Raw genomic sequence first — 26971 nt, forward strand, 5'->3', positions numbered from 1 at the left:
CTGCTCTGGGTCGCTCAGACATATGCCATCTTCATAGTTCTTATAAATATTGTTGAATCGAGAGTTTGTTAGTTCTTTTAGCACCTATATAGAATTAGAATATCTGAAAGTAGGCTGAGATCAGAAATTGAAAAAGCTCTTGTGTTAACAGAGCCTGGGTGGAGGAAGATCCAATAATAGTTTGAGATTAGGGATTTAGGAAACTGTAACAAACCAAATATGAGTAGGGAGCCAGGAAATAAAGATTGAAGCAAATATTTACAAATTCTAACAAGTAAAACACACACACACACATACACACACACCCACCCTACAGTAACAAGCGTAACCTTAAATTCAGTAAAAAATTTATGAATAATATCTTCGTGACATGTACACTTCACTGGGGGCCTATAATGCCATCAGCAGTAACGTTTCTCCTCTGTATTTTAGAGGAACAATATTCAAAACCCAGTATCTAACACTGATCAGAAAATTGAACAAACCGAATAAATAGTTCAGAGGCATTATAACCCTTCCATATAGTCATATTTTAACTCTTTGGACTTGAAATGTTTATCCCAGAAAAAGAAAATCAGCATTTTTCAGAACCTAATTGTTGGCTTTCCTACAAGTGCCTTATTGACCTACAGTTGGAGTTAATTAAAATGTCTGACTAGGGTGCTTCCTAAAACAGAATCAGCATGATTTATTCCAAAAAATTCTGGCAATTTCTTAATTGCTTTGGGACTAAAAAAATTGATTCCAACCTGATGATGTTTTACTAGTACTAAATTTTACTACGGGTGATGGGAAGGGAACTCTAAATTAATGTGCTAAGATTTATTTCCATAATTACATCAGTTGGATTTGACCCAAAACAGTTTATGGATTGAATCCCCTGATGGAGTATCATAGATTTAGTTCTCATAAGGAAACTCTTTTGATCATCCTAGGAATTAGTGAAACTGGGAATCTAGCCACATTTGATCAGTTTGCCCAATTCTGATGTCAGTGCATTATAGCCATCCAATAAATCAATGAAAAGTTGTGTCACACAAGAGTCGGAGAGCTACAAATCTTCTTCCTCACATTAACTGTTTAATCTTTGGCCAGTTACTTGAACTTCGTAAATCTGAATTTCCCCTGTGTGAACTGAAGGTCGTGCCACTTGGCTGCAAAGTGTGTCCAATATGTGGCAGACTCAGGGAGTGTCATAGGTTTTCAAGAGATTGGAGCTAAATCCAAGAAAGCCTATTGAAGCAGTGGGCTCTGTCTTTGTCTGTGCCTGAGAGTGACCTGTGGGGGTGTGCTCATGCACCATTGCTCAGGCTCCCCCTCTGTTACAACATCCTGGCTAGGAATGGTTCCTGAACATCAGCAACCATTCAAAAGCATGCTAGGATAATGTCCAGCCAGGAGCTATCTTAGGAAAGCATTTCATGTTAGAACTAAAAGGGATCACAAGGACTATCACCTTAATGTTTCTGAAATGCCTGTCTTTAGTCTCGCTGTGTCAGAATCACTTCGGAAGCACATTCAGAACATTCATTTTCTTACCTCACTTCAGAGTTACTGAATCAGCGTCCCCATGGGTTTGCTTTGGAACCTGTACAGTTAACAAGATCCTTGAGTAATTCTACTCAGCTATAGTTAAAAACCACTTATGCAAAACTGGTTTCCCTGTCTATTAACATTCATAAATGAGAAAAGGGAGGCCTAGAGAGGAGAAATGACTTGAGCAACGTCACTTAGCAGTTAACTCTGTAATGACAGGGTCATTACAGAAATCCAATTCTCCAGATGCTCATTCTAGTGCTATTGCCAAGACACAGCTTTTACTGCCATGTGGCAAAATAATAAGAGCTGTGAAACCAACTCCTGATTTCACTAATATGGTGCCATCAAGAAGCACAATTGTTGAAAATAAAGGGCGGTCCTCGATATTCAACAAACTTTAAAGTACTGAAATAAAATGGTATTGCTTTAGAATTACAATTGGCAAGTTAACAAATTCTTCTGAATCACAGCCTTCAACTTTACCGGGTCTCTGAGGAGACATATGAAGAGACAAAATCACGTTTTCTTACTCTGTTGTGCTGAACAATAATTCTCTTTAATATCAGGATTTGGCAGGTGCAAGGGTAAGATTAAAATAAAGGTAGTTGCAGATCTCCTCCTTTCAGTGATCAAAACAAAGTCTTTTGCTTCTTTGAGATCAGCACGTCATACCCTCCAGCCAGCTTTGCTGGAAAGATTGACAGGTCACATCATTCAGACCTGCTGTTCAAGAGATAGCCTAATAGCAGTGTATATCAGATCATCTCCAGACTGCAAAGGAGAATAGAGAGTGATTGTGAGCCCTACTGCAATTTGCATTCATCTCACAAACCAAGATGCTTAGGAGACAGACACTGGTAAATGAACAAAGATCAGAATATTTAAGATCAGAAGTGATTGCTGTTTGAAGTGTTTTTGTGGGAAAGACTAGAGAATTTTATACGTTATTTTACTCAGTATCATCTGCTGGATGAGTGATAATATATTAAAACATTTTTTGGGATGCAGCAGAGTTGCTTGGATTAGATTGTTCTCATAAATAACAGGAAGAACATAGTTTTCCTCAGCTTTATTAAGACATAATTGACTAATAAGATTGTATTTAATTACAGTATATAATGTAATGTTTTGATATGTGTATACATTGTGAAATAATTACATCAGACTATTAATAATCAACCTTCCATCACATCATTATTATATGGAAAGATAAACAAACCCATAATTATCTAACTGGTGAGAAGGAAAAATGATTTCAGCAAAAGTTTAATTAATTGTTTTGTCTAAATTAATGCTGGAGAGATTCTATTTGGAGAGAAGCAGACTGGACTATAGCTCCGGGTCTACAAAGGACAAACACAGTAACCTTTTCTGTTTGACAACAATTTCTCACAAAAAGATTGCGATTTTGACTGTATAATTATTTCTACCTCAAAATAGTATTTTTTATTAGTGACTGACTCATCCTTTACATTAATTGTGATATGTACCATTTAGTTTATCTAGAAAAATCTTAAATATAATAGAGCAGGATATTTATACCTTTGTAATTGAATTTCTGAAACATAAGAGTACATGAATAAGTGTGTGACTTGACTCAATTTATAAAATAAAAATAAATTAGTGATATTTAGAAAAATATGTATATCTTTGTGTATGTGTATATATGTATATATGTGTATGTATACATATAGAAAAATATGTATGTCTTTGTATATACCTATATGTGTGTGTGTGTGTGTATACATATGCCTATACCAAGAGGCAGAAGGAAGAAGATGGCAAACCAAAAATATCTATATTACTGTTATAAAATTGAATTATTTAGAAAACTAAAGAACAGAAACATTAAAAAAACTCTCAATTAAGCATCTTAAATGCCTAAAAGGCTACCATCTAGAAAATAAAGTTATTTTTCCTAGGAATACAGTTCCACTACTACTAGATATGTTCTAAAGGGAAAAAAATAGATACAGTGCTTCCAGGCTATAAGGATATAGACCTTATAGTATACCCTGTCCTAAATTTTTTCCTGGAAGCAGTAAATGGTATAAATCTCTAATGATATGAGAATTTTTTTTTCACTTTTGACCCACTATACTTTATAATTTGAACTCAGGTACAAAAAAGAGATAAAAGAAAATTTCAATATTTTGCTATTTTCTTTCAAAAATAGTTTATCAATTTTTTTTTTTTTTGCTCAAGAATAGTTAATCATTACAAAATCTGTAAAATTTCCTGGATACAAGAAAAACTGGAAGCCATTGAGATTATAGGCATATTCCAGCCATTATTGGACTATCGTATTAACACAAATATCAAAGATTCTTATTAGGTGATTGGCTAAGGCTGGCCAATCCTATCTCACCCCCCACCATGCCACCCCCAAATGAATTAGAAGTTAACTTTGGAAAGATTTTCCAGACTATTGCCCTTCTTACTTCAAACATCTGCATTCCTTTGCTCTTTCTATTCTCTTAAAAGTCATCGTATTATGAGAGATGCTTTGGATGGTAGGTGTATACACGTGAATAGATCGGGCAGAAAATGTTGAGTATGACAATTTCTGCGAGAGTCTTCCTCAGGGTTCTGGAATTTGAGAGCGATGTTAAATTCTACTCTGGCAATAAGTCTTTGAATAGTGCATTTCTGGTGAACTGTCAAGTGACAAGTGACGAGAAGTTTCTTTCTTGTCCCTATAAGAAGAGATTGTATGGAACAGCCCGATAAAAGAAGGCAGCCCTGGGCAAGTGCACCCTGTTTCAATGATATAACATCAAGATTCCTTCCACTCTAAATTTAACGAGATACCCACAGAGCCAAAGAGTCAAAGAGGTTTGCAATATTTATGATTTTTATGCAGTCATTCATGGATGCATTTGCTTAATTCACCTTGAATATAATAAGAATAATATAAAATGGTAATTGAAAACAAGCTCATGGAGGCTGCAGAACTCATAGGCATTGAAATTTGGAGCTTTAATATACAACAAAGCACAGAACACTTGAAAGTCTGGTGTCCACTAGTTTCCAAGAAAAGAGAGTCCAAAAAGCTCAAAAACTGTTTGATTTTATTAGTCTATTGTATTAAATTTTCATGTGAAAAAACAGTTTATCAGTCAAAAATGCCATCAATCTGTTAAAATATATTAATATATGGAGGAAGATTATAAAGTTTTCTTTCAACCAACACTTTTCTGCCCATTTTAAGACTGTAAATGCAGACTTTATATTGTAATTGGTTGAAATCTGCTAAAAAAAAAAAAGAGGAAAACAGAGAAGTTACATAAGACTTAAAAATATTTTCATGTATATTTTATTACTGTGATCTGGTCAGGAAATTACCATTGCATAATGTAAGAATCTGAGATTTTCCTGGTATCTTTTTCTAGATATAAAATGTAGAAATCACCTTGGAGTCTCAACAATCTAGTTAGCATAGTACTTAGAAGTTATAAGGCCAGTAGCATATTTTTAATATAAGCAAGAGTACTTTAATATGTTTAACACATTTTATATAATTTATGCTTTATTCCATATTGATTATTATTGAAATTTAGTTAGATGAAAACCATAATATATATTTCAATAATTCCAAATTTCTGTTAAGTGGTTTGGATCTATTCCAATATCAAATTAACTCTTGTAATCTGTAGTCTTTTCCATTATTACCAATAAACAACATATTTGTAGCCCTGGATATTAGAATTTGGATGCATCCAATTCTTCTGAATTACCTGTTTCCGGAAATTAGACCAGGGAATGCCTCTGTGCTCATAAACTAATCATACACCCATGTCAAGGGGTCCAGTGTTGTTGAAGGTAACAAGGACCTCAGAGTGAAAGCAACCTTGCTTAGAATCCTAGTTCTGATGCTTACTGGCTGTAGGGTTTCTCATGCCTAGTTTTTGTTTGTTTGTTTGTTTGTTTTTCCCTGAAATCTAGTTTGTTTGTTTTTTTTTCCAGTGTAAATTGTAATTCCATCATTAACACAAAAAATTCTTATTAAGCCATGATTATATACCAGACACCATACTAAACTCTGAGGTACATTAGTTAAAGCCTCTACCTACATAGAATTAGGATTAAAAGAAGAATCAGATAAATAATAAATGGGAAAATGATTTAGTTTATTGAGAAAAAGGAGTGTTTTTATCCCCAAAAATATATTAAGGCTGAGACTTCAAAGCATGAATAAAGATAATCAGGAGTGGGAGTTTGAGACTCTGAAGGAATACAAGTGCAAGGGTTTAGAGGTTTAAGAAGGAATAAACATCTTTATGTTAGTTGGTGCATAGAATTCAGAGAATGATGGGAACATATGGGATGAAAAACACGGCTTCCTTTTATAGTTCTTGGCAGGATTGGATATAATATATAAAAATATTAACCATATAATAAGAACTGATATATAATTAATATAGTCATTATATAATCTATTGCCACAAAATCAGAGCTTAAGCTAGAATTTCTTATATAATTTAATAAAATCTATATAAATAATGAGCACTTAAATTCACTTTAATTTGCTCTTGTGACTACAAACCAACATTAATTTGCTTAATATTCTTCATCTATAATTAACTAAAATAACCATTTAAACTCATTTCCCACTTGGAATCAGCTTCTTACAAACTAAAAAGGATGAATGAATATAAAACTGAGGAATTCTAATCACTCATTTTACTAATATGTGAATAAAATAATTAAATAGTTTTTATGAACTTCTTAGAACAAATGGCATTATAATTTTCATTTATATAAAAAAGGATGATTGAACCACCAATTAATTCCATTTAAGCAAACACGCAAATATGCAATTGCTACTGGAACTAAATGAAATACAGCCAATCTGAAATTTTTAAGTGCTTATTTTTAAAAAATCCAATATAAATAAATACAACTGTGAGCTTCTTTCCTATACAACTGATTGTACTTTCTAATCTAGGTTCATTTTTGTAGCACAGACCAGGGCTTATAGATATGGATTAATTTGCTTATTTTTAAGAAGTACTTTTATTGACTCTCAGTGGAAACACATTTGACAATTCCCTTTTGCATTGTAACATCCCTTCTGTTTTTTAATTTGCCAACAAAACTGTTAAAAACAAAACAAAATACTCCTCACAGTATTTCTAACATGGTGGAGGTATTTATAAAGCTATTAATCTTTTAAAATTTCTCCCCATAAAGTGATTCACTTTTATACATCCCTGCAAAAAAAGACATTTTTACAATTAACGTTATTGCCAACAAAGCATCGATACTAGCTTAGGCTTTTATAATAGTTACAACTGAGATTACATGTTCTTAAAATAAAGAATTTCAGAAAGAAAATGGATTATTAGACCAGAATCTATTTCTAGTTGTAAACCAAAAAGTGTATGATTGAATTTAAGAAGGCATTTAAGTTGAAATTACTATGAATGGCTGATTTTACATCTCAAAAAGTTTAGTTGGCTTAACTTTACATTGAAAGTGAAATAAATAATAAAATAAAAAATACATTATTGACAGCATAAATTATTAAAGTACTAAGCCTGAGAGAGACCAAAGATATACAAAATAATGCTATTTTATAAAAACTGTATTCTGTAAACATGAGTAAAGCATAACTTTCAGAAATTAACCTACTTCCAAAAACATCAGCCTTGAAAGCTGTCATCTTCCAGACAAGAAGGAAATTTAGAGCAAAAATATTTCTATGAGAGCAATACTGATTAAAATCTTAACTGAAGCAATTGACCTCTGCAAGAAATATTGCCGAGTAAAAAGAACTATCAGTTTGATATATAAAATTGTTTTAACTCCCAAAAAGTAAATATAAACAGAATATATATACATACACATACACGCATATAAAATGCATATATATATATATGCATAGATGCATTTATATGTAAAAGAAATGCAAATCAGGGTGATGAATAATTTGAGGCAACAAACATGGCTGAGTGTGATTTATATAAATTTGTTGTTTTAGATCTTTTTGCAGGAATTTTTTTAAACTTTTTGTCTGGAAATAATTTCAAAGTTATAGAAAATTTGCAAAAATAAGAATAGCCTAAGAACTTGTAATTTTTATAGCCCAGAGTAAGTAAACCAAGAAAGAAAATAAGAAAAAAAGTAGACAAAGTAGGTGGCCCATAGTAAGAAAATGAAGGAAAAGAAAGAAGTGGGGTTGGGGGAGAAAGAATCGAATGAAAGATCATTCATGAGAGACGTATCTAGATGTGTGAAATTCATCTTTTGCCTTGAACTGGAAAACTAAAAAACAAAATTAACTCTTTTTCTTTTAAACTATACTTCACTTTTGGGCCTTGGTTGCCACTTCAGTAAAGATTTTTATCTTGACTTAGACACACTCATAGAGATAGTAAATATGTCAGTGGTCCTCCTACAAAGGCTCTGGCTGCAGAAACATTGAGCCAATTTGTTTATAACAAACCTGCACCTCCCACCAAGACTTACTGCTCCAGCTTTCCAATATACAACTGACATTGGCTACGTGGGTTTGTGTTTTAGCACTTTCAGTTGCTCATTTCCACTTAAATTAATTTCTCTTAAGATAAAAAATGGACAAAAAGAGTTAACATAAATGTTCAGAATTAATTATGGATGTATAAAATTATTCCTAAATCCTTAAGGAGCAATTTAAATACTGGTATTGCCTGGGAGTTTTCTGGAATGAAGTTATCTCAGTCCTTTCCTCAGACAAAGGTGTATTATAATTTGCATTCTAAAGAGGTCCTCAGTTGATTCATATTTAAGTTGGAGAAGTAATGCTCAGGGAAGACCAGGCAGTACCCGGGGAAAAATCCTGGTTCAACCCTGGAGCATGGAAGTTATCTCCTTATTCCTCAGGTTCTTTTAGGTTCAGAATGGGAGGGTGAACCAAAGTTTGAGTCCTGACAGTAATTTCATGCCCAGGTCCTCAGTGTGAAACCTTGTACCGTGAACCACAGAAAGATGAGGGGTTTCACTAAACATTAGAACAGTTATTATTTACCTCATAATGCAAGGTAGTGATCAGTATTCTTTTATAGCTTCTTTGCTGGAGTATGGTTGTAATCCTTTCTATAATGAACAAAACTGATTATGGAGGTTGCCCTGTTTTTTTCTCTGTGGAATCTTTGAGGCTTCTTATTTGTTGATTTTGCTTTATTTTCCCTTTGAAATTAATTAATTAATTGGTATCAATGAAATAGGGATGTGAGAAATAGTCTGGTAAGAATTACTTGGCTGATTGGACACAGAGAAATGAACACATACTCACATAAACATGTACATAGATGTATTCCTAAATTTCCCACATAGGTTATTAAATCACTTTATTGATCAATTACTTTTTAAACCTTCATTTAGGTGTACAGACCTGCCATCTTACTCTGGTCATATGGGTCTACAAAGTTGACATACACAATTAGCAAAGCAGAAGCAGATGATATTCCCTTAGAGTGAGCTAATTCTGAATTCTTTCTCTGCTAACTTTGATGTGCTTGTGTGTTCAGGCATCCAAGTTGACATGGTTTGGCTGTGTCCCCACCCAAATCTTATCTTGAATTGTAGCGCCCATAATTCCCATGTGTTGTGGGAGGGACCCGGTGGAAGATAATTGAATCATGGAGGAAGTTTTCCCCATACAGTTCTCTTGGTCTTGGATAAGTATCAGGAGGTCTGATGGTCTTATATAGGGTTTACCCTTTCACTTGGCTCTTATTCTCTCTTGCCTGCCACCATGTAAGACGTGACTTTTGCCTTCCATCATGATTGTGAGACTTCCCCAGCCACACGGAACTGTGTTCCGTTAAACCTCTTTTTCTTGATAAATTATCCAGTCTCATGTATGTCTTTATCAGCAGTGTGAAAATGGACTAATACACAAGTAGACAATGGATTTCCTGAGGACAGAGACTGTGTTCACTATCCTTTTGTGTGTGTGTGTGTGTGTGTTTATGCGTGCATACTCTCTATATTAAGAGTACTCTCCGTAGTGTGTAGAACCTGGGAAAAATTCATACTGTGTGCTTTCTTGTCTTCACTATTCCTGATATTTCTGGAAAGATTATCCTGAACTAAAACAGGTGTCAAAGACAGGCTTGAAGACAAATAAAGCCAGTTAAAAACAACTAGGAGGAGGGGGATTAAGACAAGGCCATTCGTGAAGTTCACTTGCTTTTTGTCAGGGAGGATTGTGTTTGTGGCATAGAGCAAATTCAAGCTAAGATTCAGATACAGCTGTTCCCTTTCATTTCATAAATGCCAGCAACTCAAGATCCTGCAATATTCAGGGAGTAGAACAATAGGACTGATTTATCATATTCCAGCGTCTAGAATACCTGCTGCCTTGAAGTGAATAATTGTAGTTTGAAGAGATAATGTGTGTGCATGCTTTAGCAATTCCAGTTGCTTATTTCTGTTTAACTTAATTTCTCCGAAGATAAAAACATGGACAGAAGGAATTGATATAAATATTCAGAATTAATTATGGATTTATAAAATCATTTTTAAATCTCTAAAAAGCAATTCAATATGCTCATTTGTACTAAAAGACAGGTAATTTTTCATTTGACATATTTGTTGGGATTTTGCATACTTGTGCTCCAGGGAGTACATTTATCATAAAAGATGGTATAGTGGTAATCCCTGGATTAGTGTGACATGACAGCCCTGGGGTTTTCAGTGGAGTCAATAAAGAGTTCTTCATTTCCCTGCCTGAGTAATGAACTCATTTTTAAATAAGGAACAACAACAACGACAACAACAAAAATCATCAAAAGATAGAAAATGAAAATTATGACTCATAACTTATAAAGACTAAGATAGAAAATGTTACTTGAGGAAGAGTAGATATTCAAAATATTTAACAATCCTATGGCAAAGTCTTAGAGCATTCAAAATGGTAGCATACAAGCATAACAATTATAAGGCCATATGAGCATAATGTCAGCCCTGAGTGGGTTGGACAGAATGACCTTGGTCTCTCTTATCCACAAAATAAGTCATGTTAAGACAAACCACTTAAAGAAAATGTTACAAAGCAGTTACGTCTCACTGAATTACATCTTGATCTTTGTCAAACTAGCTGAAAAAAACAAATTAATCCTCCTGGGATGTTCAATACTGTAGAGAAATTAACTTCACCCACTCACGAAGGAGGACTTTGATTAACTAACCAGGTAACAAATGTCACATCAATGGGAGGAATAAAGGCTGAGACACGATACAGGCTGAGCTTAGACAGGCTTAGTAAACAACTTTCCTAGAGGAAGAAATATCAAGAGAGGAAGGGAAACATTCCTTACTATAAATATCTCATCTTTAATGCCATAACATACCCATAGCATGGATAAAACAAATAGAAAAGCTAGAGGAAAACTAAGTCAAAGAAATGAAATACTGACCCATAGTTACACTTGGCATTCTAGGTTCATCTGACATTTATTTTAAATGAACAAAAAATACTCTAGAAAAAAAAAAAAAAAACAGGCTTTGCATTTACTATCCTCAGACATATACAATTTTTATCAATAATTAAAACACCTGGAAATGTTATGTAGCTATAGATAGATAGCTATGGGTATACACATAGAATTTTATAACTAACATGTAAAATATACAATGTTCTTGTATAAATAAGCTCCTGCTTTCTTTTGCATCAACATAGAAAGACCACTTTATATCATCCATACTTTTAACAATCAAGTTACTTGTATCTTTAAAACGTTTTAATGACTTAGTGAAGGTCATCCAGCTAATATGAGGCAGAGTCAGGACTAGAAGACACAAGTCCTGTTACCAATAAATTTCAATAACTATAGGATATTTGATATGAGTCAGGTCCTATACTGAGGGCTTTATGTTGTTTATTACCCAGTTGGACATACTGGTGTTCTTCTCTACCTTCTAGATTTTGCAAATTCTAGCACTTTTTAATCTAGTTTCTAAATGTTGATTGACATGTCAGTCTTTTTATTAAGGGTACTGACTCTGCATGTCCATTCGTGTATGCTAGCACCAAGAAGTGTGTGCCTACGGCCACAGAAAAGCAGACTAGTCATATATGATTAAGGTGAGCAAATGTCATAGTTTTCTCAGACAGTTCAAATCCATGCCTGTTATTTCAACTTTCTTTGTATTTGCCTTGCTTTCAAAAGTGTTCCTGCTTTGGTGTAAATCACTTGACCATCCTGGTAATTAATGTGAGTGTGTGGCTGGTTTATGAAGGATTCCTGGAAGAAAGGCTAAGGCATATTGGAGTCACTATCGTGAAGAACCTTGTAGGTCATGATAAGGAATTTAGGCTTGTCTGTAGTTAATAGAAAACCACCAGGAAGCTGAGGATAATTTTTAAAAATCATATTGGAAGCTAGTTACAAATTCTGCCTGGATCAAAAGCATGCACTGTTCCATACACTTGACCATATTATCTAAAGATGGCTGTATATTTTAGGCTATATCAATGGATGTATCAACTTAAAAGCATTAAAAACTATATCTTCCAAAATACGCTAATAGCTAGCAAAATTTATCCTCAGTAATTTCTTTTTTTTCATTTTGTGCTGCCAAGTATCCATATAAACAGATAAGAAATCTTATTAGAAGTATACCATGCTTTTGGAGGTTTATTATATATTAATCCATGGTGCCATTTAAAAGTATTAACTTCACTAATGCTTATTTACTGTGAAAATAATTCATAAAATGGATGCCAAATGGACACCTTCGAGTTACCTAGAAAATTCCCTTTCTGAGAAAAGAAGTGTTACTTCTCTGGACTATATCAATATGTGAACTTCATAAAAAGGTTTGGTTTGACAGACAGAGTCCCTCTGAAGAGGGAATAAACTGCTCTCGTGAGAAAGCAGCAAATAGCTGAAGTTGAGAGAAAGGTAACAGTCCATTAAACAGAAAGCCAGAACCTTTACTCCAATACCAGTATGAGTCTGATCTCCCGAAGGAAAATAATATTGCAAACTCTCTAAAAATATAAAAGAAGTAATTTCAAAGTCTTTAGTTAAACGATAATTAAAATATAAACATACAGTATCAAATGCTGATGAATATTGTTTCCATGGAAAATGTGTTAGAAAGATGATGGAATGAATGAATCTTCCAATTTTTTTGGATAAGTTGTATGATAGTGTTTACTAATTTAATTGAAGGCATTTACAATTGACAAATTGTTCAATATTTGTCTTGTTTTATTAAAAAACATGAACATAAAAAGGGAATATTATAATTTAGTTGATGGACATTACATTGCATATAAGCTTTTACAAAATATATTAATTCCTGTTACTAATTATATTTCATAGGAATAGCATCTATTTTCAATTAACAGAATCTATTTCAGAGGAAAAATTTTGTGATACACAAATGTTTTCTATATATTAATTGTCAACCAGATATCATTGTCAATGTAAGTGACACACATAGTGTTCTTTCTTTTCTTTCCTCTTTTCTTTTCTTCTTTCCTTCCTTCCTTCCTTCCTTCCTCTTTCTTTCTTCTCCCCCTTCCCTTCCCTCCTTTTGCTTCCCCTCCCCTCCCTTTCCCTTTCTTTTATCTGGAGGTCAGTGGTGCAATCACAGCTCACTGAACCCTCAACCTCCTGGGCCCAAGCTATCCTCCCACCTCAGTCTCCCAAGTAGCTGGGACCACAGGTGCATGCCACCATGCCTGGCTAATTGTTTAATTTTTGGTAGAAACAGGGTCTTGCCATGTTACCCAGGCTGCTCTTGAACTCCTGACCTCAAGCACTCCTCCCACCTCAGCCTCTCAAACTGCTGGGATGACAGGTGTGAGCCACTGCGCCTGGCCTGTGTTTTACAACATTTTACAAAATCTACATGTGGGCCACTTGCATAATGATTAGAACCCAAAATTAATTCCGCTAATTACATTTGCCTTTGAAACCATGAACTATGATTGGAATCATGTATTTTGTACCTCTTAACCCATCATCCAATTCAAATCAACTGCTTTGTTTTAAAGATGATATATCTAAAACACTCATTTAGCTCAAAGGTAGGTATAAAAAGAAAAGAAAAAAGACATGTGGGGCATGCAAATGCATGCGCATCAGTATACTAATAGTCTAGAAATGACAATCATTATTTAGTTTTATAAAAAAATAGAAGCACAGATTATTTATTCAATGTATGTGTGTATGTTTATATGTACAGGCAATTCTTGTTATAGGTGATGTGTATGTTCTGCAAAGTTGCCATTGTGATCATGCCAGTGCATTCCAGCCTGGGCAACAGCACAAGACTCTGTCTCAAAAAAATAATGATAATAACTCTCTTGGTCCCTCATCTCCTTTCAGAAACTCCTTTGCTTCTCCACTACCATTCACTGAAGAACTTCCTTGGGTTACAGTTTTAAAATATTTCCTCCCTTTCTGTATGCTGTCTCTTCACTTTGCTTATTGCTTCCTTTGATGTGCAGAAGCTTTTTAGTTTGATTTAATCCCATTTGTCTATTTTTGCTTTTGTTGCCAGTGCTTTTGAGGTCATATAAAAAAATTATTGCACAGACCAATGTCATGAAGCTTTTCCGTTTTTGAAAAATCTAGTAGTTTCATGGTTGTGAGATGTAAATTGAAGTTTTAAATTCATTTTGAATTGATTTTTGTATATAGTGAGAGATGGAGTCTGAAAACTCATAACTCTGTGAGGTAGTGCATTTGTTTATTAGCTGGACTTCATCTTTCCGTAAGATATATTTACTTGAAAACATTACTTTGTACAAGATAAATAGGTACGATTTTACCTGTCAATTAGAAAAAAAAATAAAAGTGGATTAGACTCACTGTTTCCAATTTCTCTATCACTTTCTCTTTAGATTATTAGATCACTAAAGAGAAAATGATCGCTTTAATCAGTTTTTGCCCCTACCATTTCATTAAAACTCATCTTGACAAGACCCACAATGACTTCCCCCTTGCTAAGTAAAATGATTTGTTCCCAGTTCTCACCTTATTTGACGTGTGAGTAGCATTTAAAACCATGAAACTCTCTCCTCTCAGAAATTATTTCTTAATCTGCATTTCCAAATACCATAGTTTAGTTATTTTTTCCTATATATACATTCATCTGAGTCTTCTTTGCTTTTCCCCCCTTAGCTATGTTCACTAAACATCGCAATTTCCCGAGCCTACACCTTATTTCCCATATACACTTTCTCTGTATATTATTTCATCCAATCTCATGGCTTTAATGTATATGCCAACGACTGCTAAGTTTTTCATGCCTGAGCCCTCTCTCTTGAACTCCAAGCTCAAATATTCTCAACATCCCTACTTGGATGTTATAAGTGGCATGCTAAATTTTTTTTTTTAAATTGAATTAATCTCCCAATCCTCTGTCTCCTTTTTAAGACCAGATGCTTAGTCTAAAGCCAAAGGTATTTTCATTCTCTTGTCTTTATTATCAAAAGAACAATCTTGCAACTTTTCTCTTCCTCCACTGCCACCATTCTGTGCTAAACTAGAATGACCTCTTGTTTATTTTAATAGCTACTATCCCTGTCTCCTTTTTTACTTTCCTATTGTCCATTCTAAATACATAAGCTAGAGTGATCTTTTTTAAAACATACCAGACACTGTCACTCCTCTGCTCACAACCCTCCCACGGTTGGTCATCTCATTAAAAGTAAAAGTGATCTCTCTGGGATGGCTCATAAAGCCCAGCATTCCTGAACCTTCATAAATTCCTGAGTTATTTGCTACTATTCATCCCCTTGCTCACTGCATTTGAACTACATGAGACGTTCCTCTCTCTCTCTCTTTCTTTTTTCTTTGTTGTTGTTGTTGTTGTTGTTTTTTGAGATGGAGTCTTGCTCTGTCACCCAGGCTGGAGTACAGTGGTGAGATCTTGGCTCACTGCAACCTCTTTCTCCTGGGTTCAAGCAATTCTCTTACCTCAGCCTCCTGAGTAGCTGGGATTACAGGTGTACACCACTACATCTGTCCAATTTTTGTATTTTTACTAGAGACAGGGTTTCACCGTCTCGGCCAGGCTGGTCTTGAACTCCTGGCCTTGTGATCCACCCACTTTGGCCTCCCAAAGTGCTGGGATTACAGGCATGAGACACCATGCTCACACACTTTTTTTCTCTCCAATACATAGATTTTTTTTTTCCCCCAGATAAATTGCATGCCATCTGCTCCCTCATTTTCTTCAGGTCTTTCCACTCAAGTTACCATTTCAATAAAACTTCATTTACCCACAATTTACAATGGAAAAACAAAACATCTGCACTTTCTATAGTTCTTCCTGCTTTATAGTTGGCAACTGAAATTATCATCACCTGAAATATATCATAATCACTTATTTACTTCATTGGCAACCTGCTGACTTCAACAGAGTATAAACTCCATGAGATCAGAGACTTCTGTTTTGTTTTCTGCTGTATGTACAGCACTTAGTAAATATGTATTGGATGAATGAATGGAACGCAGTTGTTAAAATGATGGTGTCTTTCATAGTGGAGAGCACTTTGGAATGGAGGAAATAAAGTAAATCTCACTTTAGAAATTATTATTTTGTTGAACAATTTGTGAACATACTAGCAAATATTCACATTACAGTAAAAACAGGTCTGGCTATAAGTAACTGCCTCTGATCTAGCTCAGTGCTCAATGGAATTGAAAATGTGTTCTATGACCTTAGTCACATCTCTATTCTTTCCCCAGAGCAGCTATTCTTAATTTATGCTAGTACTATTTACTTATGTCTCCTGAATCACCTCACTCTCAGTAGGTGATTGGGATTTAACTTCAAAAAGAAAACAGTCATTAAAAGTGAAAACACTCAATTTTGTAAAATCCCAACCTCCAAAATTAGCGATCTGAATTCATCTTTTGTGTTTTTCATTTCACAGTGCCTTCTCCTCTATTACTTTACCTAATAGAGGATCAGGAAGAAAGTCTTTTCTCTTCTCTAATCAGCAGGCTGTAAGCATGAAAGGCCATATCTCTTGGTAATCTGAAGCTCTGTCTCAAAAAGGAGCTGGTTTGAAACATTAAAATCAACAGGGAGTTTGAAAAATATAGACAATAAATGTTGGCTCCCTAACACAATGCATGAGGTAGGTGCTATTATTTCCACTGTTTACAAACTTGCAAATTTAGACAGAGAGTCCTTAAGTAACCTGCTAGTAAGTTGTTGAGCTAAAGTTTGAACCCAGGCAGTCTGGCTCTAGAGTACACGTTTTTAACTGTCATACCACACTGCCGAATTTATGCTACAAGGTCATTAACGAGTTGCCATGCTGGTTTATATATTGGTGCTTCATAAGTCCGGAATGTGAACCATCTTTAAGTCAGAGCATACCAGTATGGAATAACCATTAAGTTTCTGAGATATTATACTAATTTACCCTCTTCTGGGAATCAAGAGACTTCACTGAAAGGCAGAAACCAAAGCTAAATTTGTAGAATAATTTCAGAATCCTAGATTACGGCTATTAGCATCCAGCAATTCAACTCTGATTTGACAGCAGGAGCCATCCCTTGGGGCCAGGATATGGACTGAAACCCAATAAGATGTTTTTCATTCAAATAGTCCTACCTTATTAACTGTAATCATTTTCTTCAGCTACATCTTGCCACAGATGCAGCAATCCTTACTTTGTTTTCTCTTTTGGGCAGAGCAGACACTGAACATCATTTCAATATAGCTTACAGTTTAAAAACACAGTACAATTCATACTTACACAATCTCATTTAATCTGTGTCTATGCCCTTTCTCCTGGCCACACCATTTCAGTATAGTTGGTGCTAGGTAGCTTTTCCTGCCTATAATCGTAAAAAGCACGGATCCTTTGCAGAGTGATGAGTAAGGTGTTCAAGCTATTGAAGTTTCTCAGTGTTTCATGATTAAACTTTATCCCTGTGTTTTAAGGAAAGCTGATAGCTCTCTGGCTGTCATAAGGACAATGTATATAATAACCTCTTTTGCTTCCTCTGGGAGAGTCATGTTTTTCTTTCCCTCTGTAAAGACTATCATACAATATTATAATTTTATACATTTAAAATTTTACTACAAAATTATGAGTTCTTTTATTGCATAGATCTGTGAACATGATAAAGGCAGAATAATAGTCTATAAAATTCAGGAAAAAGCTTTTGGATACTAAATAGTCTAAACATTGATATGATTTATACTTACAGTCACTTAAGTCAGCACTGCATTTTGCCAGAGTAGATAAAGTTGAGCTTATCTACATAGATTCAATAAAAATTGTTTTTCAAAATAGTTAACTTCTCCTGCTTTTCACTTATAAGCATATTTTTATTATAGTAATCTTTCTAAGTAGTTAATCTTTCTAAAGAAATCATTAAGTGAATCCACACAATATTGTGAATTCAAATGTGATTTTAAAAAATTGTTATGTCAGTATCCTCTCTTTACCTGTTTAGTGTAATGCTGGGCTGATTTCTACTTGAGAATCCTTGATGTGAGAATTGTTTGCTCAGTTTCTTTTATATCTTTAGCTCTCTCGCTTTCTTTCTGTCTCTTTCTCTCTCTCTCTCTCTCTGTATAGCTGCTATAGAAGGGAATTGGAAATCAAGATGATTTTTATTACCACCATTATCTCTCATTTGTCTTTCGAAAGGGTTTCTATTACAAGTCAGTTTGACAAGTATTTATTGAGAAATTATTATGTATAAAGCACTGTGTTCAATAACACACTGTGGTATGAACTGAATTGTGTTCCCCAATCCTGAATTCATATGTGGAAGCCTAATCCTCAGTGTGATAATAACTGGGGTTCAGGCCTTTGGGAGGTAATTAGGTTTAGATTAGGTCATGAGGATGGATGGGCCCATCATGATGGGACTGTGGTGCCCTTACAAGAAGACACAGCAGGAAGGTTGTTTGCTCTGTCCCCACGGTATGAGGGCACAGCAAGAAGGCTGCTGTCCACAGGCCAGGAAGAGAGGCTGTACAAGATACCTAATTGGCCAGCACCTTGGTCTCGGACTTTCCAGATCCCAGAACTGTGAGAAACAAATTTCTGTTGTGTAAGGCCCCAAGTCTATGGTTTTTGTTGTGGCAGCCTGAGCAGACTAATACAGGTGGGCCACAACCTGGGGTGTAATCTACCTCTGTTCTCAAGGAGCTCATCGGAGCTGTAAGATAAGTGAAAAACATAATAGTATAGGGTTTAAAAATATATAGATAGGATGTTACTGGAATTTATAAATAAAATTGGCATTAGCAAAGGACTTTGAGAACTGGCAGGATTTCATAGGAAGATATAGAGTAAAATCATTCAGAAAGGAACAGGTAATTAAAAGCATTCAGATAGGAAAGCAGTGGAGTGCTTCCGTGGAAGTAAGTAATCCAAGCTGAAAGCACAATATGGAGAGAAAAGTCAGTATGAGGATTTTAAGACAAAATAGTGACATTAAAGAATATTCCAAAGGGAAATTACTTTTATTTAACTATGCAGAAAACAAATATTATTGGAAGCTTATAGATGTGTATGTGATATGATTCAAGGTACAGTAGGCATTCATGAATTGATCAAAACATTGAAAAAAACAGGAAGACTAAGAAGCAATAGTGCAGTAAGAAAAATAAGAATCTAACTTATGTCAGTGACTGAAGATGCAAGGGAAGAAACATGTTAATAGACATCAAGAAAATTAGATACATAAGACTTGGCAAAAAAATTTTTAAAAAGTGAGAAAAGTAAGTAAAGGTGATTTTGTACTTTAAGCCAGAATGTATCCACAACATCACCATTCCTGTACTATCGGGAGTGCATCATCTGTGGCCCACACAAGTGCACACATGCACGTGTGTGCATGTGCACATACGCACGTGTACACACACACACACACACACAGTCCTCTCTGGAATCTCAGGATAACAAGGGAAAGACATAGGCAAGCCTGCACAAAAGGAACTTTGGGAATTAAATAACATCATAAGACTTGATAAAGGAAGCAAGCTGACACAGCATACCAAGCCCAGCTGTAGTTAATACACAGATCTCTGAAGCTTACATGATTCAGATTCTTCTTTCACAAAATCATTCTTAAGTAATGATTTCTCCTCTAAAACAACATACCTATCAGAATGGTTACATAAGAACTAGTGATAAAACCAAATATTGGTAATGACTCACAGAAACTGGATTGCGCATACATTGGTGGTAGGGATGAAAAATAATTCCGTCACTCTGGAAATTCATATGATTTTTCTTAAAAAAACCAAATAAACAAGTACTTTTCATACAATGCAACAATTGCACTCTTATGACATTTGTCCCTGAAAAGTGAAACCACATGTTCCCACAAAATTTAACATAAATATTTATAGCAGCTGTATTTATAATAACCCCAAACTGGAAACAGCTATCTCCTCCTCTGTGGGCACTGTATGGAGAGGTCTCTGGAGATTTCTTCTGATGCAAACCATTATTTCAGGCTTTCCTATGGCAAGACTGTACTTTGGAGGATAATTTTGGGAAATAGTGTCATATATAGAAATACAAGATCTTAAGACTACTTGTGCTCAGATACTAGTTGGAAAGAATTCTTCACCCTAGCGGGTATGCATGCTGCATCTAAAACTGCAGGATTGAAGTGGGTAGCCTTAGGGATGAAACTGAGGTAAGGGGCTATGAGCTTGAGTGTGTTCAATTTTCTTTTCAAAGATAATAATCAAAAATTTATTGATCAGTTCTACCTTTATATTCTAATTTATTTCATCAATCTCCTTTTCTTCTATATTGTTACCATCCAATATTCTGTAGCATAATTTTCTCCTTCACCACCCCTTAAAGGTTGAACTGAATGTTTACTCCATTATTTTTCAGTTTTATTGGTATAAGAAGGATCACAATGAAAAAAATACTGTAAAATATTATGAGAATATTTTATATAGAGGGTGCATACTGCTTTTAATTGTGCTTACACGCAAAACAGAAGAATATTGATGCAGATGCGGAAACAAAGGCATATTTCTTGTTTTGCTTATGACAAGAAAAGTGATGGTAGCAAATCAACTCAAAGTATAATGTCTTTATTTCTTGTTCTTAACAATCCTTGTGGCTGGTTGGGTCCCTCTTCTCAGAAGGATACTTGAAGCAACCAGTCTCCTTCATTATCATAGCCACGCCATCTTCTAGATCAGCAATCCCCAACCTTTTTGGCACTAGGAACCGTTTTTTGTGGAAGACAATTTTTCCACAGATGGGAGCAGAGATGGTTTCGGAATGAGTCGAGTGCATTCCATTTACTGTGCACTTTATTTCTATTATTATTACATTGCAATATATAATAAGATAATTACATAACTCCCCATAACGCAGTATCAGTGGGAGCCATGAGCTTGTTTTTCTGCAACTAGATGGTCCCATCTGGGAGTGATGGGAGACAGTGACAGATCATCAGGCATTAGAGTGTCATAGGGAGTGTGCAACTGAGACCCCTTGCAATGTGCAGTTCACTATAGGGTTCCCACTCCTGAGAGAATCTAATGCCACCACTGATCTGACAGGAGGCAGAGCTCAGGTGGTAATGCAAGCGATGTGGAGTGGCTGTAAATACCGATAAAGCTTTGCTCCCTTGCCTGCTGCTAACATCCTGTTGAGTGGCCTGGTTCCTAAAAGATCGTGGATCGTTATTGGTCTGTGGCCCAGGGGTTGGGGACCCTGCTCTAGATTCTTGTGTGCCTGGACACATTTATCCTGTTGTTGATCACCACTTTCCTAGGTAATTAGCACATCAAAGACTTCGCATCCCTTTCTGCTAAGTCAGGTTGTTGCTAGGCTACCTAAGAGAGGATCCCTTGGATTATCCAGAACACAGCAAGAAATAAAGCAAGCCAAAACATATCAATGATCAAAGTGTGTGTGTGTGTTTGTGTATATCCAATAATACTTACATTTAGCATTTTCCCATGCCATTGAAACTAGCAATGAATGAAATGAGCATTCAAGTCAAGATAGCAAGGGAAGTCTATCTCTTTGATGAAGGGAAAATTATATGGATAAAACATAAACTATTACATTAAAAGACAGAATATACAGATTGAATGGGAAAAGGCTTTAAAGATCATGATTTTTGCAGCAAAGTTTAATTGAGTACATAGTAATACATGACTACTCCATTGATTAACACTGTTGGAAGTTGGGTCATCCTGCATTTCCCAGATACTGTGGTTTTCCTGTGTATGATGCATGCCCCTCAGGGAACAGGGTATCTTGCAAAGAGACATTTAATCATAGACAGTCTTTAAATCCTCTACTTCGACATGTACTAGTTCCTGAAACTAATCTGCTAGAGAGATGATTGCAGTTATGGCCATTCTCCTCTCCCCTTCACAGTCTTTTTTTTCCAACTTACAAAAGAAAGGCTTACCCTCACAAATCATAAAGGTTAGTAGAGTGTAAAAACCTCTGGGAATCCAAACAAATTTATAGTTCAAGAACTGGTGTCAGGAGAGCCTTATCGAATAAAGAAATGTCATTAATAAAACCTGTCTTATAAACATTCCTGTTAAAAGCAACTCACAGCATCAGACAATGAACATTTTAGTCCATTTAAATAATGTTCCAAGTTTACTCTGATTCTAGAACTGGGTGAAATGAGTGATAATATTTTATTTAGTGAAATTGCCTCTTCTATTGACATAGTTACTGGAAGACAAGTCCTGAGAGAACAAGCAAAGGAGACGTGCAGAGAAACCCTGCAGTCAGCCGTGCTGGCGTTCATATAAACTCACAGCCAGGCATCAAATTCACTTTCTACTTCAGAATTAGGGCATTCAGGAATTGTAAAAACTATGTTGAGAAGTATCAGTCTGCCAAGAAGTTTTCCTCTCTGCAGCTCAGTAATGAGAAAAAGCTTGGAGAATACATTCGTCCAACCCGTGATTAAGTCTGTGTTGCAACTGCATATTTTTCATGATTTAAAAGGAGGTGAAACTTCCAATAAGTTAATGTTGCAATGTTGAAAAATAAGGTATATGAGCCAGTTGTAAGTAATTATTTCATAGTTTCTAGAGCAGTTATTCAAATGTTAGAAGGAACATTCCCATTAACATTTACAAAAAATATATTGTATAGTGGAAAATCTTACCCATTGATTTACTTGGATCTAAGCCTTCTGCTCACTCTCTCTCATTAGTTACTTCTCTTCTAGTTATTTAATTACCATAATAAGTGCAATATTGTGGCCTGCATTCTAAATAAAGCATTTGTATGTTTATCTTTTGTAAGCTTCATTTATTAGATGCTCAACATATTTTTTTCCTCATGCTTTTAATTTTCAATGAAGTCTTTCTAATTCTAGCAGTAAGCAATCTTTATTCACAATGTGAATGAACTAATTGAAAAGAATAAACATCTAATTGGGATGCAGTTTCAGTAAAAATTTGCTTTTGCTTAATGATTATTTTTTAAGTATGAAATACTTTTGTGTTTACTTTTTCAATTCTATAATAATAATAGTAAGTCCAGAAAAGACTAGAAAAATATTTCCATTCTTATTAGAAGATTAGAAAGTTAGAACTTCATGGTCACAGGAGATAAATAAAATGCAATTCAAGTAATATGTTTTATTTTTATAGACAGATACGATGCAGTAGCAAACATAGAAAGAAAATACAAGCTCAAGGTATAAAAAGAAAAATGTTACTTTTTAACTGTTAAAAATGACTGTTCACATTTTTAAAATATCTATTGTCTTAGTCTTTTCTTCTAGTACCTTCTAATCTCTCAATATGTAAATAGTGGTGTATCAAACGTTTAACCCCTAGATTGCTTCACTCTTCAGTCTTTACAAATTCACTGTGGACTCATCTAGTATAAATGTTAAAAATACCATAAAACATAAACATATGAACTTATGTCTCCAGCCTGAACCTCCTCTGTACTCTGCATTTACTTACACAACTTGCTATGCAACAGACATCCCAGTAACTTGGAAGTCTAACACATAAAACTTAACATGTCCCAAACTGAGTGTACTAAACATCTTATCCTGACCCAGATTTTCCCCCATTTTTCCCACAATATGAACTTAATTCTTCCAGGAACTCAAGCCAAAATACTTGGGGTAATCTTTGAGTTATTTCTTTTTGTCACAGTCTAAATCCAAACTATTAGAATGCCTTATTGACTCTGCTTTGAAATATATTTAAATTTCAAACCTTTCCAACAACTTTTCCACTATGACCATAGTCACAGCCAGCACCCCGATTCAAGTAACACACAATTTTACTATATTGTAATTTGTCCTGATTGACCTCCTTGCATCTGCCTTACCTTCCTGTAGTCTAGTTTCAGCAGAGTGGCCAAAGCAACCCTTTTACAATATAAGTTGACTTATGTTCCTCTGTTCTAGTCCTTTTAATGATATCTCCAAATATTTGGAGTGAAATCCCTTAAGGTAACTAACAAATATTGCAGATATTCTAAAATCTAATATAGAGTAATATTAAAATTAGAAAAATGAACTGGGCTGGGCACGGTGGCTCATGCCTGTAATCTCAGCACTTTCGGAGGCCGAGGCTGGCAGATCATCTGAGGTTGGGAGTTCGAGACCAGCCTGGCCAACATGGTGAAACCCCATCTCTACTAAAAATAAAAAAATTAGCGTGGTGTGGTGGCCAGCGCCTGTAATCCCAGCTACTCAGGAGGCTGAGGCAGGAGAATCACTTGAACCCAAGAGGCAGAAGTTGCAGTGAGCAGAGACTGTACCTTTGCACTACAGCCTGGGCAACAAAAGCTAAACTCTGTCTCAAAAAAAGAAAAATGAACTGGACCCTGTTTCTTTTCTGACCGCATCTCCTACAACTCTCACTCTTATCCTCTCTTGTGATTCTTCCTTGCTATTCCTCAGTTGTGTCAGGAATGTTGCTCCCTCAGGGAATTTAAACTTATCATTCCTACGGCTCCTAAATATTCCCATCTTCCAACCTCATTTCTTACTGGTCTGTGTTATTTGACCAAAAGCCAAGGTTTGATAACAAGGAGATCCTAAGTAAAATACATTAAATGAAATAGGCATTTATATCTGCCTGTGTACATTCTTTCAGTCTAGGCTCATGCAGTGACTGTGCTCCACATGGTTTTTGATGGCTCCGTCTTCCATTTTAATTATCTTCCTTCGCTTTGAGCACTGTTGCCATCTGCATGAATGGATATAAATAAAAAGAAAAGTCTAGGTCAAGGTTATTTCCTTTAAAATGAATTAAATTTTCACAGATTGCTTCTACTTATATTTCATTGCAAACAGTTGCATAGTGTTACCAGGGTAGTTAGAAAAGGTAGCCTATAGTTGGACAACCATGTGTACAGAAATGAGGGGAAAATGAGTACAGAGAGCAGGTAACCAAGGAGCTGCCTGCCACAGGATCTTCATTTAAATGGTACCTTTGGGGTGAGGCTTTCTTTGACTATCCTATTTAAAATTAACACTTTTCCCTTACTCTTCCAATTTGTTTGTCATTGTCTGCTTACTCCCACAAGAATATAAGCTATGTGAAGGCAGTGATTTTGTGATTGTAGAATCTCCTATGTGTCCAAAATGAATGCAAATAGGTAATCAGAGTAGACAAATAATTTTTCAATAAATTAGAAAAAAAACTCAAAGTATTACCTCAAAAAAAGTTCAGTAGCCAAAAATTTTACACTGTTTTCTATTAATACGAGATCATACTTACCTTAATGGAATTATTCTAGAGTTTCAACAATTTGAAATTTAATAAGTAAAAAATGCGTGGTTACAAAATTAAAGATAACACAACTTCTGCGATAGGCTATTTAATGAATAACAGGCACGTAAGCACACTCCTAAAAAACTAAGAGGAGAGAACTACTTATTCAGTGGGAAGAAAGTACCTTGAATCCTCTTCACTTTCTCAATAATGTGGGATGTGGGGTCCTGCTGAGGGTGAGAGGGCAATCTGACTGCAGAGTGAGGAGATGTATGAACCAGAGTAAGTCTAAAAAAAATGTGGAGAGGAGGACTCAATAGATTTTCTGGCAGCATCAACTTTGAATATAGAACTTTGAATATAGATACATGATTCCTAGTATCTCCTCTGAAATATCAGAATTTGGATGATTCTTATATCACTTTTGATTTGGCCTGATTGTACAAGCTAACGTACCACCTTCTGAAGAGGTGAGCAGCTTGTGAATTCATGTCAGATGAATGTGATTAATGACAAACTGGTTCAAGGGAAAGAGTGTGGGTACAAACTTAACATACAATTCAGAGCACTTACCCATGTTTGAACTATGTTATTCATTTATGAGCATTTTCTGTTTTAGTTAGAATTCTGGTATTAGCCTCGTTTTTAATAATACAGGATTTTTTTCGGTTAGATAATTTAACATACTTGTCTTAAAAAGACAAATTTTACCATTTAACAGTGTAACATTTTAAGTACAACAGTAACTATTAATAATTAAATTAATCAATATTCTAATCAAAACAAAATGAATGAATTATAAACTTAGAATGGCAGAAGCAAATCTACCACAATATCCATACTTTTTCTTATAGGAGTAATTGTTTTTAATATCTAAAATCTTAAATGATTTTGACCCTTCCCTAACCCTTTCACTATTTTTTTAAAAAATAATGATTTTCCAGCTATTACTTTTTTTCTTCAGTTTAGCACTATGAATGGGATTATAAATACAGTGATATGGTAAAATAATGAATAAAACATGAAACATCAAAGAATAGTTTTTGTAGCCCATTTGACAGTTATACACAATTCCATTTTAGCTGGGCAATGCTGCTGGGAAACACTTTAGGATATTTCCAAAAATCAGATGTTTAAGCTAAAAGGAGCAAAATGAAAATATGAAACAAAGATGGTGATGATAACGATGTTAATCATCATCATTATTTCCCAGTAAGCATTTGAAAATAATTTTAAATCTAATATGTCCCCTCCCTCATGTTTGTATGCACTGTACATAGAAGCCTGCACGCAATGAAGATAGAAAATACATACTGTGCAAGGAAGTCCATTCTAGCTTAATGTTTCTAAAATTTGGCTATGAGTGCAAATCTTGTAGGGAAGTTTTCTTTGTTACATGTTTTAATATTGGCTCCAGAGCCCTCTTTCAGATATTTTGAGTCAGTGAGCTTAAAAAGGAGCTGGGAAATAAATATCTATAAAAACCGCTGAGAAGACTCAAAGTTGGATAGTCAGTTTTGGAAACCACTGACTTAGGACCACCTCTTCTGTAGTCTGCAACTAAATCTCCTGTAAGTGTTTTATTCTGAACATAAATAAAAGCATGATCAATCACGCAGAATTATTTGAATATAAACAAACAACATGTAATGTGAGTCTATGGCCTCAACTCTAGGACTTAAGGTCACTAACGTGTACAAGAACTACTTTTATTGTGATACAATACTACCACATATGACACACAATA

The 26971-nt window shown here is 34.9% G+C and overlaps 2 long non-coding RNA genes across 10 annotated transcripts in view; one reads left to right on the forward strand and one right to left on the reverse strand.

Annotated features, from left to right (window-relative positions):
- Nucleotides 1–26971, forward strand: part of LOC129051625 (uncharacterized) — a 214512-nt gene that overhangs the window by 135232 nt on the left and 52309 nt on the right. For 4 of the 7 annotated variants that reach the window (XR_008516007.2, XR_008516004.2, XR_008516010.2 and 1 more), the window contains exon 4: nt 16427–16633. The exons of 1 other annotated variant lie outside the window; for it this stretch is intronic. This is a non-coding gene — a long non-coding RNA (uncharacterized LOC129051625). Of the gene's footprint in view, nt 1–11519; nt 11612–16426; nt 16634–22198; nt 22772–26971 lie in introns of those variants that run through there. 2 more of the 7 variants (XR_008516006.2, XR_008516008.2) reach the window with 2 other exon arrangements.
- The window catches only part of LOC129051626 (uncharacterized), a 91695-nt gene continuing 89278 nt past the window's right edge, over nt 24555–26971 (reverse strand). For 2 of the 3 annotated variants that reach the window (XR_010137617.1, XR_010137616.1), the window contains 2 exons: nt 25409–25512; nt 24555–24696 (listed from right to left, as the gene is read on the reverse strand). This is a non-coding gene — a long non-coding RNA (uncharacterized LOC129051626). The remainder of the gene's footprint in view (nt 24697–25408; nt 25513–26971) is intronic. The other variant, XR_010137615.1, reaches the window with a different exon arrangement.

The sequence above is a fragment of the Pongo abelii genome, chromosome 17 (assembly GCF_028885655.2).
Source record: "Pongo abelii isolate AG06213 chromosome 17, NHGRI_mPonAbe1-v2.0_pri, whole genome shotgun sequence".
In the NCBI taxonomy this organism is placed as follows: Eukaryota; Metazoa; Chordata; class Mammalia; order Primates; family Hominidae; genus Pongo; species Pongo abelii.